The sequence below is a fragment of the Mus caroli genome, unplaced genomic scaffold (genome assembly GCF_978045245.1).
Source record: "Mus caroli unplaced genomic scaffold, Mus_caroli_1 scaffold_2, whole genome shotgun sequence".
NCBI lineage: Eukaryota > Metazoa > Chordata > Mammalia > Rodentia > Muridae > Mus > Mus caroli.
Window position 1 is genome coordinate 104,891,597 of NW_028227257.1, and position 19,747 is coordinate 104,911,343.

Genomic DNA, 19,747 nt, shown 5'->3' on the forward strand with positions numbered 1-19,747 from the left:
AAGTTCAGGAAACAGGATATAAGGATAAGTCAATTGACTCAATTTATGGACATAATAAAACGGTCCCTATTACCTTCAGCAGTCAAGGCAAGACAAGGTGAAACACAGTGTTGTAAAGTTATTATGACAAAATAGTTTAGTATTTACCTGACCAAATAAAGTGAAAATACTGCATTTATTTTTGAAGCGGCATTTCAGACATTATGACCCAAAATTAATAGCGGTAGACGATCGTTTATCCTGTCGCACAGGGATATTGCAGAGTTCACTCAAAGCCAGGAATATCTGCTATTAAATCATGGCAAACTAAAAAAATTTTTTTGAAGTATTTCCTTGTGTCTGCTCTATGTCTACCACTGGCCCCACCAAGCCAGTGTTAACAGCTAAAGCATTTCTCTCTCCATCTTGTAATATAATTAAAAACAAATTTAGAAGCAGAATAGATGTTTTGTATGTTAGAGCCCTGTTAGTTTGGGAAGGGAACAGGCAATTCGTGCAGCTGTTTCTGCTGATTGTAAACCCAGAAGGGGGTTGGGGGAGAGGGAGGCAAAGTAAAAAGGAAGAAAGAAATAGAATTGACCAAATATCTTTACTTTTGTTCCCCAGTGAAAAGTAACTCTTTGGGAACAGACACAGGAGAATTAGGTGTAAATCAAATATTTTAAAGTAGCTCTTCATCAAAAGAGATGCTCATAAGATAAAGGCACGAGGCAAGCTTCCAAAGGTCCAAGCACCTGGTGGATGTGGGCGGTATTAGCAGCTCACTGAAACCATTGCAGTTTAGTTTGTTTCTAGATTTGGCTTTTTTTTTTTTTTGGACTCTAGGAGAGAGAGTTTAAAATGTAGTGGTTTTATGTTTTTGAATTAAGATGGGACTATAACTCCATGTTAGGAAAGCAAGACTGTGGGAATCCAGATGATTTCACACACATGTGAAGAGATTATCTAAGCATGTATTTGCAGCCATTGCTGCAGGGGTGTGGCACGCTCAGTCAACTCTCCTCAAGGCCTTGCTATCATCATCTGGATGAGACCATTCCCAAGCTGGGCAGTGGTGGTACACACCTTTAATCCCAGCACTTGGGAGGCAGAGGCAGGTGGATCTCTGTGAGTTCCAGGCCAGTCTGGTCTACAAAGAGAGTCACTCCCAACACACTGTCTAGCATTGAACTTGGTCAGGGTCATCTTGCCCCAGTCTACTTTACCTGACGCTACCTTTTCTTCTAAGACACTAGACAACTTGCCTTTTATGCTTGATGTTGAACAGCTTCCTTCCCTTCTGCATGTGAAACCAGGCTCTTCAGTCTGTCAGCAAAATACCCAGAACAATGCGTAGCACATAGTAGGACCTCAACACATTCTTTAAAAAAAAAGTCTCATCTCTCGCTTTCATGAACTTCATAATAAAGTTTGAGTGCTGTAGATGGTAGGCAGGACCCAGCTTCAGCCTACCCACACAAATACATTTCCCCATTTCTCTCTCAAATGCGTCAGCTCTACTAAATCATGGCCTGTCTTGCTTGCTCGGTCCATGCTATTCCTTTGCCTGGAATTCTTTTTGGCTTTTTTTCTCCTGGCTAACTCAAATTCAGTTATCAGGACTCGGTTTAATTTGGGTTTTTCTTTCCCTTCCCAGGAAATGTGGTGTGGTCTTCTGAGTCTATGCACTTCTAATCCCACCATGCTTTATTAACTTGGGAAGGTGATTTTGTATCGCCATTGCCCTTCTGGCTTTCTTTTCCCTTCGGCTGTGAGCTCATTGGGAACAGGAGCCAGACCTGCTTTGTGCACAGTTCTCTTTGTGTGGAATGTGGTGCCTGCCTCCTTTTAGGAGGAGTTTCCCAAGGCATGCATTCCATCAGCGATGCACAAAGAGGTCATACACGATCCGAAGCCAGCAGCATCTATTTTGGTAAGATCTGGGAAAGGCTAACCCGGCATCCTTCCCTTAAGTATTTTTATCTTCCGCAACACATTACTTTTGCCTCCAGTTTCCCTTCTCACTGAGTTGTCACAGGCTGTTGGTTTAGTGTCACAGTCACCAAGCAGTAGAGAAGCTGGATGCCCAGGAGCAAGGAGTTCAAACCCCACTCTTGTTATTTACTGACTCATTAGCTTCTCTGCCTGTTTTCTCACTCATACAATAGGGAAACTTGTGAAAATAATAGCTCAGGACACCTAGCAACACCTCAACCACAGAGTTGCAGGTAACGGTGTAAAACAGACTGTAGCAGAGATTCCAGGGGAGGTAGGTATGCAGACCCAAGGGTTCCACCACAGCAGGTGAGTGGGGACAGCATCTTCCCACACTGCAGAGTCCAGCACTCTCCGTTCCTCTGTGCTCCCTGCATCTCTGTCTCCTTCCACTATGGCAGCTGGAACTGTCAAGTTCTCTCTCTTCCGTAGCCACTCAAGTGCCTCTGTTCTGAGATGCTTTTAGAACTAGATTCTGTGCCTGTCTTTAGGTGCTGGGCCAGTGACCATGGCCACCCTCAGCTGCTGTAGATGTTCACTGCTCCTTGAATATGGCACCGTTGCTAAGCTGCAACTGTGGGTTTACTTCTTTTGGACAGGCTCTCTTGTAGCTAAGGCTAGCCCCAACCTCTCTATTTAGCTAAGGATTACTGATCTTCTTGCTTCTGCCTCCCAAGTGTTGAGATTACCGGTGTAGGCCACCGACACCATTATTTTTGGTGGTGAAGATGGATGGAGTGCCAGGCAAGCATGTTACCAGCAAGATATATTCCCTAGTCTTGTGTTTTTTTAGACTGCAAAATGTCTTTATTCTTGTTAGAAGGGGAAACTAATAACAATAGAGAGCATGACAAGGTTTGCGTGGACGTGTGTGTGTGTGTGTGTGTGTGTGTGTATACATGTGCGTGTGTGCATGTGTGGCATTTGCCAATTCTCTACTCTTGCTTTAGTTTTGAGACCATGCAGCACCCATTGCCATTCTGATGTGAGCAGGCCAAGCCGAGGGCTCACCCCAGAGAAGCATCCCTTGGCTCTCCTCTTAATGGAGTCCTTGCCTAAGTGTTGGAAGCAGCCACTTTGGCAGGACCCAGCTGCTACAACATTGTTAATGCCAGCAAATAAAAGTGTCAGCGGCCTGGGCTGGGGGCAGCTAGCAGCCTGAGTTCAGTGTTAGTCTGTCCAGATCTGCCTTGTAGGGGGCTGTTTCAAATCCAGCCCACATGAGTAGTGAGTCAAAGCTATTTCCTATTGATGGCTTGCCCTGACCCCAGGAAAAGGTGTTTGGAGGTCTCCCTGCAGCTGCAGCCCACCAGGAAGGAGGGCTGCCTCAGCTTCAGCTGCCCTCTCTCTCCAACAGATGGCCCCATCCCAGCTAATGAATGCTGTTCTGAATGGTTGGTGGAAGCTTCCCACCACTGCCTGTCCTGATAATAGAATTTTTGTATTACTTCTCATGAGACTCATAATCACGTGGAAAAAAATGTAAGGAGGCTCGTTTTCTTTTCACCACTGGATGTATTTATTTACAAAGAGGGACTTTAAATGGCGGAGCACATGCTCTCCATGGCAGTAAAACTCCACCCTGTGATTCACTGAGTCTCTAGCCTGCTTCTGGCATCGCTAAGGCTGTGTAATGTCACTGTACTCATAGGGATTTTGGCCTTTTCTGCTTGTGCCACTGGAAAGATGATTTCCACATCTGGTGACAAGAAATAGTGCTTTTCTGCCCAAGGTTACCGTTTACATTTCAGTTTTAGGGAAGGCTATAGTTTTGGTACTTACAGTTGATTGTGTAGAAGAAAAGGATCGCTCATCATACAGCTTCCGAAGCCTGACCTATCATCAGCCAGGAAGGCTTTCATAAGTGTAAGGTCTCAGGAGGGGAGGGAAGCAGAGCCGGGGTTGTCACCTGTTCCTCGGAATGGGCATGCTTTGTCATAGGCAGGCATTTCGATGGATGCTTTTGCGTAGTTCTTAAGACTTGTAGAAATGCCTTGGACACTGGTAAATCAGAAGCTGTCTACACTCAGTATAATCTGAACTCTAGAACAACAGGGATCAAGGGATGCACCAAAGTGCATATTGTGGGTAGCAATCAGGCTTCATCCCAAGCATGGGCCTATTAGTAATACTGGCCTTTGATTTCTGGACTTCCTAGAGTGAATATATATGACAGAGAAAAAAAATTCTATACAATGAATGTTTATTTAAAAAAGTAAAGAGGCACATCTATTTTCATTGGTGACAATTTTAAAAGGTTTGATCTTTTACAGTATCCCGCTGTGCCACTCTCTGTGGGTTGGTAAATGGTCCCTCCTACCCTTAGCCCATTCATGGATTTGCTCTGTACTTCGCTCACCTCAGAAGCTACGCTGTACTTTTGTGACAGATGCCAGCTTTTCCAGTGCAAGTCAGGGACATTGGATGCTTTAACGTCTGGAAACTTTATCTTTTCATCTGCGAGAAGTGTGATGAAGTTCACACACAAATACAAAATCCTACATATAAAAAGATATGTATAATATGTATGTCTATATAGAACACATAGGGTTATGTGCAAAATTTTGCCAGTGTTATTTAAAAAAATACCTTCTTTAAAATTAAGTGGCTAGATTTTGTTTTTGATATTTGATGATTTTAGGGACAAATGGCAAGCCCCTTTATTAAGTGATCCCTCTCTTCTCCCTGCCATCATCATAGTGCAGTGGGCATGTGAGTTTTGAATGAATACTTCCCTAGCTTGGAGGTTTGGACCTGTTCAATGTATTTGTGTGCAGCACTCACAGATGCAATTATGTCCTAAAATAAGGATTCTGGAAATGCATCTTGTGGAATCATTGTTCTATACATGTTTGTGAAAAGTGTTCTGTCCTGAAAGAAACATCAGGGATGCTTAGCGCTCTAACACTCCCAAGTCTGTTATCAATGCCCACATTCACACTAGTAGACCCCAGTGGTCTGCATTAAAGGAACTCTTCAGTAGACATCTAAACCAGCATTTCTCAATCTAATCCAGGCAGAATACAGAGACATCCCTTTCAGAGCACTGTCAGAGCCTATGTGATGGAAGAAACAAAGAGCTTTCTCTTGCTATGTTTAATGCGAGGCAGGAGAAAGATAAGCAATATAAGCAGTAAGAAATATAAGCAAAATATTGTATAAAAATAACCTAGGGTTCATGCTTAAGTCAGAACCCTCTGCTGTAAGCTTTCCAGCAAATTGTAAGACTCTCCCAGATATCTACGTGGCAATAGCAACTATTGCTTGAATTCAGCTCAGGGAAACCATGGAAGCCAGGGTACAGGGTATAAGGTACAGGTCCCTTGGCTTCCTTTCATAGTCTGTTTATTCCCTGATTTCAAGATGGTGCCTGTGGCAGCTGCAAGACAGCTAGATTCACTTCTGCACCACCCCCACCTCCTGCTCTAGGAACACCATCTATTTTTCCCTCTACCTTCTTTTCTTTCTTCTTTTGTGTCAGATCCAAAAGCAGCTGTGTGGGTCCCAGAAACTTGCCCCTTAGTGGCCTTTGCTCTCCCAATGTGGTTTGTAGGTCACTGGATCTTTATTCTAGTAGGCTATGTGTGTACTGTTTGAAGGATTTTTATTTTATTTTATTTTAAAGAATTCCCTTAGGAGGAAATTTCTGAGCGCACTACATCACTGAACATGCCCACAAAGCCTTCTAAGCCTATGTGGTGGGATGTGTATCTTTTCAAGAATGGTGGTTCTGTTTGTGCAGGGTCTAATGTATTGCAGCTCTCCATCACTGTCTCTCTGTACCTGGGAAGTCAGTCAGTCCCTGCACTTCCTCAAGTGCACGCAGATCCGTAAACAAAGAGAAGTGGCTGGAATGTCATGGTTGTTTTACAAAAGGTACCCATGACAAGGCTAATTGATTCAGGGGACTTCATTTTCAATAAAGGAACAGAGATTAGTTTACTGTCGATCTTAATTATTCCATCCATCAACCATTTGTTGCCCTGGGCAACTGGCAGCATTTTTGCTGCTTGCTAATTTTAGCTCATTTTACTTGGTGGAGCTTGTATCTTTTGTTTCAATTTTGTGGATTTGGCTGAAAGAAAAGAGGAGGTGACATACATATGGAGCTTTTATAAACATGCTTCCTGAGTCCACCAGCAGAAGACTTTATTTTATTCTTTCTCTCTCTCCTTCCTTCCTTCCTTCCTTCCTTCCTTCCTTCCTTCCTTCCTTCCTTTCTGTAAGTCCAAGGGCATTTGGTTACAATTTCAAAGCCATATAGAAGCCCTGGCTCTTGGAATCCTAATGTGTCCTTTTTCTAGATAAGTTTTAAAGTTCTTTTTGGTTTTGCTTTGTAGCACTTCAAATGCTCTTTGTGTCTCTCTAGTTTCTGTGCCCTTGTGGTCTTTGTCTTCTTGTCTGCCTTTGTATAGTGCCCCCTTCCTTGGTCCCTTGGACTATACAGTTTGCATAGAGGGATCTTTTAAATGAAGCTGTAGGAAAAGCAAGCGATTAGAAATGTACCCAGGTGAAAAGCAATATAGTACATTTAGGCACTCAACAACTATGTGGCTCAAAACAGTATATTTGGGAGCTTGATCAAAGAATAAAACATACTATCACTTTAAAATATATACCATTTTAACTAATTCTCAGAGACTTTCATATAGGAATGAAATGCATTTTTATTATATTCGTATCAACTCCTCCTCTTACCCACCCTCTTTTCAATTTTATATCCTCTTAAAAAATTCCTTTTCATAATTCATGGAGTTCAATTTGTGTTGCCCATACACTCATTGGTATGGGGCCATCACTGGAGCATAGCCATCCTATGTTAAAGAAAACATGATTTAATGATTCTTCCTCCCCTAGAAGCCATCAACTGTTGATGGCTCCTCAACTAGGGATGGGGCTTGTTGAGTGCGAGTTTTTCCTCCCGGCTTCAAGTTCCTGAAATAACGACTCTGAGACTCACAGTGTATTTACAAACACCCTGGCCACAAGCTTTGGTTTGTTCTCTGATTAGCTCATAACTTAATATCCCACTTATTCTAATCTAAGTTTTGCCACGGGGCTGGTTACCTCTGCTCAGCACCCAAGACTGTCCTCCACGTTTCCAGGCGAATCTCGCCTAGCTCTATCCCAGAATCCTTTCTGCCTACCGGATGTCCCACCTTCTATTCTACCCTAGCCTATCGGCTTTCTAATTAACAAGTGATGCAACTACACAGTACACAAGAGTTTCTCTCCACAGGGGTTCGTGAGTTCCTCTCCCCTCCATGCTGGAATGGTGACTGATTTGATCTTTTTCAGGTCCTGTGCAGGCAGCCACTCCTGAGCGCAGTGGTCTGGTTCTATCTATGAACACTGTTAACTATTCACTATGGTCCTCCCCAACTGGTTCTTACAGTATTTCTTCCCCATCTTGTTCTCTTGTTCTGCAATAGTCTCTGAGCCATGGGAAAGAAGCGTGATCTAGAGATCCTGATTTTGTTTGAGCACTCTACACTCCACAGACAATTCTTCACTGCATTTTGATCGATTGTGAGTTTCCACTGCACAAAGACACCTCTCTGATGAGTTCTGAGAGCCGCACTGATCTACAGGGAGAGAGAAATGAATTTAGAGAGCAGTTTGGTACTGCAGCCATTTAGCAGAAAATAGCAGTAGGCTCACCCTGGCGGCCTGTGAACTCTCCAGCTATAGGTACTTGGTCAGATTTACAGTACTAAGCATGTGCTTCCTCCTGTGGAATGGGCCTTAAATCCAAGCAGAAAGTTCCTGGTTACCCCCATAACATTCCTGCTACTATTATACCTATGGGCATATCTTACCAGGCTGGTCATTACTGTGGCTCATAAGATTTATAGTAGGGTAAGACTGTTGCTGACTCGTTTTTCTCTAACAGCCCATACTATGGAAAAGAAATAAAAGGGAGGCAACATCTTGATTAGTATGAACTCAGTTTCTCTGTTTCCTGTGACCAAATTGTGAAGGAACAGTTTATTCTAGAGGTAGAGTCTGCTGATTCTGCTTTTGGATCAGACGTTTCTTCTGTCTTAAGTGTGTTTGACCAAAGGGACTGGGATGACACACACAGAAGCTCATTGGCTGTGATGGACAAAGGCCACATTCAAATCAAGAGTCACAAAAGTGTCTACACCCACCATCGCCACCACCATCATCGTAATCACCATAATCACCACCATCATCATCCCTCTCCTCCTCCTCTTCCTCCTCTTCTTCTTCCTTCTCTTCCTCCTCTTCTTCCTCCTCCTCCTCACTTTCTTGATGTATCACTTTTAGCACCTTATGACTTATAAAACTATAGTTTGGGTGTTCTAGTATCAGTCTTCTGGGATGTGTAATCACTGTGCATGTTATCAGTTACTTCAATATCCTCATTTCAATTTGCTATTGTTACCATCCCATAAACCCATCTAAAATATAGGTGTCTCAAATGTTATAGTAATCTGCTTCCTTTCGCCATCCCTCCCCACTCGCCCTAAGCCTTAGTTTCGGAATGGACAGTATTTAGTAGTTCCTACCCTTAATTCTCTGCACTTTCCAGCTCTTTCCACTTCTAAGAGAATGGAATTTCCAAATAGCTAATATTTGTCCTTATGCTTCTAGCCAAGTATACATGAGGTATAAATGAAAACATAAGGTATAAATGGTGACTAAGAAGGGAAGAATGAAAACCCATGACAAGCTAGGACAAACTGAGCTTCTGAAACAATTTAGGAAGATGAAATCGTGAAATACCTCTTGTGTAAATTATGGCACTTAGAATGCTCTCAGAATAAACATATCTGAGTTGTACTACAGTTTAGAAACCAGGGAATCAAAATAAAGAAAGAGCTGCTTCACGGAGGGATAAAAATAGAAAATAGAAAAAATAGAAAAGAAATAGAGGTTTCCAAATTTGCAAGGGTTATATATATATATATATATATATATATATATATATATATATATTTGTCATTTCACCAGAGCTTATGGAAATTGAAGCTATGTCCTATAAGACTTTATGTCCTGTGTAGTTCCCTAAATTTGTCAAAGACATAGTGACACTATCTTCATTATCATAACACCTACTAACAATGACCATAAACTTGTGTGCTCAGCATATCTCATAATAGCTGTGTGTGATGGGCTTTGTCCAGCATGATGTTTATGGGTACATCATGTTTATGGATGATGTAACCAAGGCAAGTACTTATCTCAAAATAATAAAGGTGGGCAAGTGGTGGTGCCAATGTCCCCGTTCTGGAGGCTGAGGTTGGTACTTTCACTTTAGAAGACAATACTGAGAAGGCTCCCTGTGTGTCTATAACACACATTAAGTGTTCATTTTGATGGCTGCCCACATTGGAGAGTATCATTTTTTCTGTGCAGAAAGAGACTATCTGGTACAAATTTAGACTAGTGTGAGTGAAAGTTAAATTTTCTGAATTAAGTATTCATCAAAATGCTATAACAAAACACAGTGGTTTAATCAGTATAGATGTCTGTGGAAGTGAGAGGGAGGGTGTTTAGAGGGAGGAAGGCACCTGGAGGAGGGGAGAGGAAGGCTGAGAGAAGGAATAGGGGGCAAAAATTACAATGATAAATGTGTATAAAAATATCACAATGAAACTCATTATTTTGTAAGTTGAAAAAAATAGATGTCCGCTTTTTCTTTCACAGTTTAGCCTCCAGGAAGGCAGAATTCCAGAATCATCCAGGAATACACATTCCTTCACTTGGACTTGCCAGTGCAAGGGAAGTGCTCCTGTCTGCTTGACTGAAACTGACATGATATCTGCTTGACTTCCATTCCAGCCAGTGGGAAGTGGGAGACCTGGGGTTCTTAAACCTGAAGAGCTAGCATGTGCACATATCATTCTTGCTTGTATTCTAGCTAATAATGACTAAGGAACATGTCTATGTCTAGCTGCAAGGGAGGCTGAGAGATGACCCTGACCAGGCTGTGAGAACTAATGGGCAAACAACTGCAGTTCTAATTTCATGGCTCTTACCTCTAATAGAGGGGATGATCCAGCACTAATTTATTATAACTTGTGCAGAATTCTAGTTCTAAAGAGAAGAAAGAGTTCCCTGGGGACCAGGAACAACTTCTGCCCATTTTCCTAAGTAGTAACACAAACAATAATTTATTTTTTAATGAATTTGGAATTGTTAAAGTTAGTTGGCAATGGGCATGGGTGATTCTTCCCCTTATTAGTAATAAAACTATTTTGTCGTGGATGTAATGAAGACCGTAAGAACAATACCCAATCTTAAAGTAAGGTTTATAGTCTGAATTATTTAAAAATCGGAAGAGATTGTAGGCCATTGTTTCACTGCAAAAAGAATGATAAACACTGTTGAGAGAAACTTTGCTATATAATTAAAGGATATTTATGGTCATACACTACATAGGGCATCTGACTAGATGTTTGAAACAGCTTATGGACCCGTTATTAACATTGCTGTCTTTCCTTTATTTGATTTGTAAGATAAGATTGAGGGGTGTATAGACAGAACAAAAGGGAATTTAATAACAGGATTTGGTCACACAAAGTAAGTGTTCTGATTTAAAACAAACAGCACACAGGCACAAATACTCATGTCTGGCAGCCTCTCGACTTGATTAGTGTCCTTGGGTGAATTAAGAATCCTCAACCCCCCTGTGGGGGCCCATGTAGAACAACGCAGTCATCTGAGCAGCCAATGGCTCAGGGACAATGATGTCATTAAGTCTAATATGTGCATTTAGATTCAATTTTCATTTCCAAAGAATATTTGCTCTGGAAATTTCTATGCCTAGGATTTGATGTGAGTCCCCACGATCCCATGTGAAGCAAAATGATTTTTAATGGGTGTAGCCAGTCTTCAGGTTGCTGCTGCTTGTCATTCTCCAGTGCGCCTGGGCTCCTGGAGTCAGAGCTTGTTTGTTTTGGTGGATGCACATTCACTTTTGCTTGCATAGTTTTGGCACTCTTGCTGGCCTGAAGCGATCGTTAGCTTTAGTTTATGGACCAGGAAGGAGCTTCTCCAGGGATAGGTGCTCAAATCACAGAACATGAAGCTGTAAATGTCTCACACAGTACAGTCCAATGACCTTGACAGATGAAGGAATTGAGGCCCTGGGACTCTGTGGGGCTTCACCAGGGCTTCCGCTGATTCAGGGCGGTTGTATTGGAAATTACATCTCTGGGTTCCCAGTCCAGAGTTCTTTCTCATCACTTTTCAGCTTTATTTAACTAGAGATGTTAAGCAATTTGAGAATTTACTCAGAGTTTTTTTTTTTTTTTTGAAGTCTTGTCTTTTTGTATAAGAACCACTTTAGTTTACAAATATTTTAATCCCCTAGTGAATTAGGCATTTCTTGGCACAGTAGGGTGAATCCCATGGACCAGGAAGGTTTCACTGAGAGTGCTTATTTAGACTTAGATATTATATTTAGCGTATCTAGATCCAGTCATTTTAATTAGGTTCATGGGTATCCAGCGTGTTAATTTCTTAACTATAATGGTTTAAAAGTCACAGTTTGGGTAACTTCTTTAGCATGATATATTTTGTTTTGGTGAAATAAGGGCCTTCGTGGCTGAAAGGCATGAAAACCCTGAGGTCTGAGAGATACTGAGAATGACGTCAGGTGGGGATGGATGGTGAAGTCTGAACTGACCCGAGTCTTTATCACAGAATGAAGCTTCTACTGTGTCGTTGCTATTGGTTTCAATGCCTGTGCAATGAGTAAAGTCTAGCAGAAGATGGGCATGAGTTACCATGGAGACATGTACTCCACTGATGAGTTATACATCCTTTGGTCAGTCACATCTGTTTCCCAAAGCCTTAGTTTTCTCCTCCATGGTATGGGGTAAAGGTCACTTGGGTCACAGCAAGGTAGTGTCCAGAACGAAACAAGAAGCTGTTATCTAGCATCTGTCAAAGGAAGCTGCATCATTCAGGCAGGGGACAAGTGGCTTGTTGTTCAGTGTAGTAGGTTTGTTACTATGTCATTTCAGTCAGAGGTGGCTTCCAATTCAACATGGCCCATCCTCTAGCAAGTTAAAGTATTGCAAATTTATTGTGTATGCTATTCTTATATCCCATTAAAATTTTGTGTGTTCAAATCCTAAACTGAAAGGTTAGGAGTTGGTATCTTTAGGAAGAGATTGAGATTAGATCATGAAGTACAGCCATCTGGTGCAGGGTTAATTCTTTTACAGAAGAAGCCACAAAAGTTACTGTGTCCCTTTTACTGTGCTTGAACACAGTGAGAAGGTGCTACAAACCAGAAGTTTCTCACTAGGCTCAGAAATGGCCAGTGCCTTGATCTGGGACTTCTAATTTCTATTGTATATAAGTTATCCACTGTCTGCCACTAGGATAAAGTGATCTGGATAGACTAAGACAGTAGCTTGGCCCATTCATTGTTTATGTCGTGATCTAAGACCCTGGTACCTAGTAAGGAACTACTAAATTGAGTTGACAAACTATCTTTGTTACTGATGGATACCTTCTTTAGATACCCCCACTATGTTACAACTCTTTCTCAGCAGCTCCAGATCCAGTTGATAAACAGGAAATAAACAGGGAGCAGCCACCTCTATCCATAAGCATGGCATAAGCCATCTGTAAGCATAGGATCTTTTTTGCTGAGGTCATCTTCCTAGGTGCATAGAACTGTAGTAAGGTGGTTGGGAGGGGAAAATGAGTCCCAGGCATCATGGAACTGATAGTGTGAAACCCCATCCTGTCTTGATTCTGTCTTTTCTCCCCCTTCCCCCTCTTCTTCTCTATTTTTTTCTTCTTGGGGATGTACTGGCTGGTTTTGTGTGTCAACTTGACACAAGCTGAAGTTATCACAGAGAAAGGAGTCTCCCTTGAGGAAATGCCTCCATGAGATCCAGCTGTAAGGCATTTTCTCAATTAGTGATCAAGGATGGTAGAGCCCATGTGGATGGTGCCATCCTTGGGTAGGTAGTCCTGGGTTCTATAAGAAAGCAAGCTGAGCAAGCCAGGGGAAGCAATTTAGTAAGCAGCACCCTCCATGGCCTCTGCATAACCCCCAGGTTCCTATCCTGAGTGAGTTCCAGTCCTGACTTCCTTTGGTGATGAACAGCAATGTGGAAGTGTGAGGTGAATAAACCCTTTCCTCCCCAACTTGCTTCTTGGTTATGATGTTTCGTGCAGGAATGGAAACCCTGACTAAGACAGGGAAATAAAACTCACAAATACGAAACTCAGGGCATTTGTCTTAGACTTAGAACGCTGTCTCTGACAGTCACACTGCTCACCTTCATCAGGGTGCTTGTGCTGATGGGGAGCTATTCCTGGTAGAAGCATGGTAAGGAGCTGCACATTTAACCTTGGATGCCTCGGCCATCTGAGGCACTAGATGCTCCAGTACTAGAGAGAGTTTGAAGGGGCCAAGGGGCCAGGCAGAGTCAGGATGGACTTTGAAGCCTATGCAAGGGGTATGTAGATGCTGCTGCTGGCCCACAGAAGTGCTTCAAGGCCATGTTTGCATTGGACCATTCTGCTCTTTCATTAACCTTCTGCTTGGAGGCCCCCGGTGCTCCTGGGCCTTTATGGCAGGATCCAGAGGGGTAAGGTTCTGAAGCTGTATGTTCCAGAACAGCTCAAGTTGGGCAGAAGGGTTAGTGATGCACTCACACAGACTTGATGGTCAGATTGCATTTGGTTTTACATCAGTAGAAGAGATTACTGGCTTTCGATTCAGAAGGCATTTGTGTTATCAGGGTCCAGTCTGAGGGCCATGCTCAGAGGTCTTATGGGAGCCAGGCCACAGTCATGTGCTGTTCCCACTCCTGGGCTACCTGCTTCCAGGACAAGTTTAATGCTAATCAGCTCTGACTCGGTCTGTCTCCAGCCACCTTGGCCTGTTTGTTTTTCCTGAGAAGAAATTGAGCCCATCAAGAAGAAATCTTCCATTATACCGCCTCAGCCCATTATAAAAAGAAACTATAACTAGGTCCATGATTCTTGCAGATGCATTGTATGACCCGAAGGAGTCCCATACTGTGAAACATCATTCTTGGCCCCTCAAGATAAACAGGTTTTGGCACTGAAATGACCTCCTGGTTTGCGTGCAGGCCTCCTTACAGTCCTACAAGCAGCTTGAGGTCCCAGAAGAGACAGTCTGTATTCATTATTTTTATTATTAATGTGACCGGACATGTAATATGAAGTAGTTTGGAGGAGGGGAGGTTTATTCTGGCTCACGGTTCATGGGATTTAGTCTCTCATGACTGGGAAGGCACAGCAGGTGGGGACATAAGATAGTTGCTTACATCACATTGGCTGTCCAGAGAGCCTCGACTGGAAGTAGGGAAGGCTATAACACGAGGTCCAACCCCAGAGCCCTACTTCTCCCAGTCTGTTATTTCCTCATAAAAGTTCGTCAGAATTTCCAAACAGCAGCTCCACCTAGGAACCAAGAACTCAAATAGAGGAGCGTGTGTGAGGTGTTTCATGCTGGAACCATGACAATCCCCACAAATCATGTGAATAAGCACTTTGTGGTTTGAGACAGACGCTCTACAAGGATAGGGCTATCGAGTGAATATTTGACACTTATTTTTATCAAAGTGAGATATTATAGCAGAGATGGTGATGGAAACAGCATGGTGTATCAGTTACTTCCCTGTTGCTGTGATAAGACACCGGGGCCAAGGCAGCTTATAGAACGGGTTATTTGGGCTTAGGGTTCCTGAGTGTATGACGACAGTAGGATGACGACGGTAGGATGCGGGCAGCAGGTGGCTGGAGCAGCGAACTGAGGGGTTACATCTGAACCACAAGCAGGAAACAGAGAGAACGGATTTAAAATGCTAGGAGTCTTTAACTCCCAAAGCCTGCTTTCAGGGACATATTTTCTTCAACAGGGCCACATCTCCCAAGACACTTCAAACTGCACCATGAACTGGGGAAGTTCATAGTTCTTTCTGAATATGGTCCTGGTCTCATCTTTTATCCTCAGAACCAGTCAGGAAGAAGAGAAAAACCAGAGTTGTGATTCATTGTGTGTGTGTGTGTGTTTCTTTCTTTCTGATTCCTTGACTGGTTTCAAGCCCAGGCACCATCCATTGCTTTCTCACCGTGTACAGTTAACTCCAAAGTGCTGCAGCATGGATGCTGCAGAGGTGGTTTGGGGTTGGCAGCTAGATTGGCTTGCTATCCTGAGAATGCCTCTTACTTCAGAGAACAGCAGCAGGAAGGACAACAAGTGAAAGATACTGCCAGACAAGGAGCATCCCTCCCCCTGGAGGAGAGGCTATATGGTGGCAGAGAGGCCTGATTTGGGGAATTCAGCTAATGTTCTGACTGGATTACTGGAAGCTGTTAGGGAACCTGAGTAGGGCATACTGGTATTGATAGATGATCAGCCAAGACAACTTCAACTTTAGGACTATGCAAGGGAGACACGGGGAAGGAAGGAGAAGGCAGCTTTCCTTTGTAACTGTAAATACTGCAAGTAACATTTAGCAAGATCATCATTTGAACTGTGTCTGTCCCAATGGTGATTTTCCTTTGTGCTAGTCTTTCCCCTCCATCTCCTGTTAGTTTTACCCTTCTTCCTTTTGCTTCTCAGTCCCCTTAAAAAAACAAACCAACAACAAAAAACTGGTAAGTAGGTTTTTTTTTTTCTCCCTGTTTCTGTTTCTTACCAGTACAAAGTTGTTGGGGAAAAACATACCAAGAGTTCAGTCTACTTGTTTGTTTGTTTGTTTAATGGGCATTGGTGTTTTGCCTGCATGTATGTCTGTGTGAGGCTATCTCCCTGGGACAGAAGTTATAGACAGTTGTGAGCCTCCATGTGCTGTGAGGAACTGAACCGAGGTCCTCTGGAATTGCAGCCAGTACTCTTAACCCCTGAGCCACCTCCAGTCTCTCAAAAGCTCGTTTTATCTGAGCTGTTTTACAGATCTGGATGCTGGTAGGAATGTGGGAGAATGCGTAGTGGGGCCAATAGTAAAATATAATGTTTGACAAATATCTGAAACCTGGAGGTTCAGAGGAGGGATTTGGTTACGTAATGACTGTTGTCAGGAAGAAACAATCCATGAGACAGCCCCCTCCCGACCCCAGCTTAAAACTGATCCTACCTACTGCCCGGGTTTAGAACAATTCCTTCACAAATTGTACTTAAAAATAATTGGGAAAAAAATTTAAAAAGCAAATCTAATTTTTCAATAAAAAGATCAACTTTTAAAATTCCTCCCTGGTGGTCCACTATTATTAAATATTCTTCTGGATTTTTTTTTTAATCTTGCTTTATTGGAAGGAGAAAAACAATTATCTGTAAACGTAATTTTTAATGCATGGTAATAAAAATAAATGGCACAGTTCTGCTACAGTTCACCTAAATCTTCTTCCCTGGTGGTCTCATGGTATTAAATAATCGGTACCACATGTATTCATCATTTGCTGACAGCAGAAGAACAACTTTGGCATTTTATTGTCTGAAGAAGCAGGCTCGATGTTGTTTAGGTTGCTGGGGGCTCCTTTGCTGATGGGTGCTCCTCCTCCTCCTCCTTTTTCTTCTTTTTCTGTTGTTGTTAATTTACATGGCAATTAGTTTACAACCAGTGTCGGGCACTCCTTCTAAGGTTGATTTGAGTTCCTCTTTGCAGGCTGTCCTGAGAATGATTCAGCTTTCCGCTTTGTTTTTCTGTAGTAATTGGGGCAAAGAGAATGTGTTATATATTGTTAACTCTCTGTTGGGTGAAAGACTTGCAACTGGGCAATGTAAGTTAAAAAAAAAATCATTACTGAATTAGAGTCTCTCTCCTTCTCCCCCTCCCTCCTCCTTCCTCTCACTGTCATCTCTCCCCTCCCCCTCCCCCTGTCCCTTCCCCTTCTCTCTCTCTCTCCCTCAGCAGTGTAGAAGAGATAGTATGACAACCTCTTGCTTCCTTGGACCCATCCCCTGAATTGAGTACTCCATGGGTAAATAGAAAGCTGTGAGTGTAACTGTTGGCTCACACTTCCCCTTATGTGTAATGGAAACAACAAATGCTTTCCTTTGTGAAAACCTAAAAGCCTGTGTAAGCTTTTGAGAGGAGGTTGAGGTCAGTGCTCCACACTGACTGCACTTCACAACAGCGATTCTCACGAGGAGCAGTAGGCTGCACTGATTGTCTGGGGTACATCGATATGACAGACACTGTCATCGCTATAATTAAAACAACAACAACAATAAAAAAACCACAACTAAACACGATCCTTCCAGATGGCTCTTGATGGGCCTTTTGAGAAAGTCAACAATAACTTCTGTTTCCGAAGACCTGGAAAGCTCTCTGCATTAGCTAATGTCAGGGCATGGCTTGCCTAGCCAGAGCAGAACAAGTTACCATTGCCAAGGACAAACATGGTGCCCCCTGTGCCCTCCTTATCCATGCCTTCTGTAATTGAGAGGGATAATTACAATGGCGCAGGCGCAGAGGTACATATGTGGTCAATGCTTGTGAGTCTAACTAACTTGTGGTTTGTCTTGACTCAGTAGCAAAATGGAGAGAGGCCCTGCAGAAAGGCATCTCCTGCTGCTGCTTTCCAAGGTGGCCCCTCGCCATAGCAGTAAACTCCCAGATTGCAAGTCCTTCAGCTACCCCTTATTAGCTGGCTGACACTGGGCATCTGTATGATACCATCTGAAGCTATGTTTCTTTACTTAGAAGATAGGCGATAAAATTGAGTACCTGAATGAGCTATTAATGCTGTGGCTGGCCCATGTACCAGTTTTTCACTAAAGAGGACTTAGAAAATAAACAAAAAATAAACTTTGAGGGTAACTGATGTTCTTGAACCTTAAAAAAATCATCTCCTGATTGGCCCAGTCTTAAGTCATCCTTTAAAAATGAGAGTTAAAAAAAAGAATATATCTATATCTATATCTTTATTTTTTGAGATACGGTCTTGTTATATAGTCCAGGCTGGGCTTGAGTTCATGTTCTTTTTGTCTCAGCCCCTGAGTTCTGCGATTACTGGTAGGTGCACTCAGCCTGAGCTAGCCACTTTTAATACATGACTTTGTCTGTCTTTAATCAAGAGCACCCCCGCCTGTGGCCGTTTTCCTTTAAAGTTCGTCAATTGCCTTCAGCGGTTTTATGTATCCACCCCTAATCTGTGGAAAGAACAGAATGTGAACACCTCACCTGGCCTCAAATGTTTAGACTTTGCTGTTCCAAACAGCCAATAAATAAGGAGTGCCTATCACATCATTAGGGGATTCAACTTTCATTCCATTGCTTCAAGTATTTGCAGAATTTAAGATGTGAAAAAAAAAAAAAAAAAAAAAACAACCCAGGAAAGCAGAAGAGAATCTTCCCTGTTGTGGGAGCTGTGGGTCTCTCTTTTACAGAGCTCGAAGAACTTGAGCCATGGGCACTTTCTTCCATGAAGAATTTCTCCTGCACTGGAAGACTGAAACAAGAGTCCCGAGTCCCTGTAGGAACCTTCAGCTTGTAATTGGAAAAGTGTGCACTGACGTGGAGCTGGGCCACTGCCAGGCTGTGTGTGGCAGGAGCCAGTCTCTGCTGAGCTCCGAAGCATTCTGCAGTTTATGGCAAATCAGTGACTCCACTGGAGCCCTTTTTAATAGGCTTATTTAGGTGGCATTTTGTGTGTGTGTGTGTGTGTGTGTGTGTGTGTGTGTGTGTGTGTGTGTGTTGGCTTAGGGAGAAAAGCTTTTTCTGAGAGCTTTGCAAAGCAGCGCTGCAGCCCTGGAGGGAACAGGTTTTGATTTTGTGGTGTTTTGCTTTCAACTGAGAGTTGATGGTCTTTGGTTTCTCCTTTAAACATCCCCCCCCGCACCCCCCCCCACCCATTGCTTTGAGCAGTGTCTCTGGACTTGGGGGAAACTCCCTCACAATGTAGCTATTCCTGATTTATGTTCCAGTGATAAGAATGTGTTTTACTGTGGTCATAATATTTGTTCAACTTAACTACTATGTACTGTAAAGTATCATAAAGGCTTCTCCTCTGATCAAACATTATGAGACGAAGGATCATGAACTGCCCCCAATCTATGCACTCCGACTCCTGTGAGATCTGTGGGCATGCCACCATGAAGAGAGGACAGATAGAGAAGCCTGTGTCCTCCCACTCCAATTTAGGTCATCTGAACCTTCCCAATGCATGCTTGTCATCAGCTGAACCCCTGGGTTAAGGTTTAAAATCTGTCATTTCTCCTGGCTTCACCTCATTGTAGCACCAATCTTCCTCCTTTGGAAATTAGGAATTTCACTTAGATTTGCTGTCAACATGAAAACCTGGCTTAGGTTCATGTCTATTCTATGATACTTTTCCCTATCTTATCTTCTATTTTGATCAGTTACTGTTATGGATATCTTTTTAAGGCACCCCCCCCATTTTTTTAAAATAGGGTCTCACGTAGCTTTGACTTGTCTGGAACTCACTGTGGAAACTAGGCTGACTTTGAACTCTGCCTGCCTCTGTCTCCATCCCCTGTGCTGGGATTAAAGGCATGTGCTACCACACCCCCAATCCAATGTATCTTGATTATTTCCACTCTTAACTCCTCCTTCCATTCTCCCCAGAGCTCCAAGCATGTCCTCTTCCTACCTTTATGTCCTTTCCATTCATTTTATAACCTACTGAGTCCGGTTAGGATTACGCCTGGGTGCATGAGTGAGGTCATTCTCAGGAGCATGGGCAACCTGTCAGCAGCCACACCTTAGTGTGGCTTGTCAACTGCCAATAGCTCCTGTGCTGGGGCAAGGTTTCTCCAGCCCTTCTTCCATCTCTGCTGGGG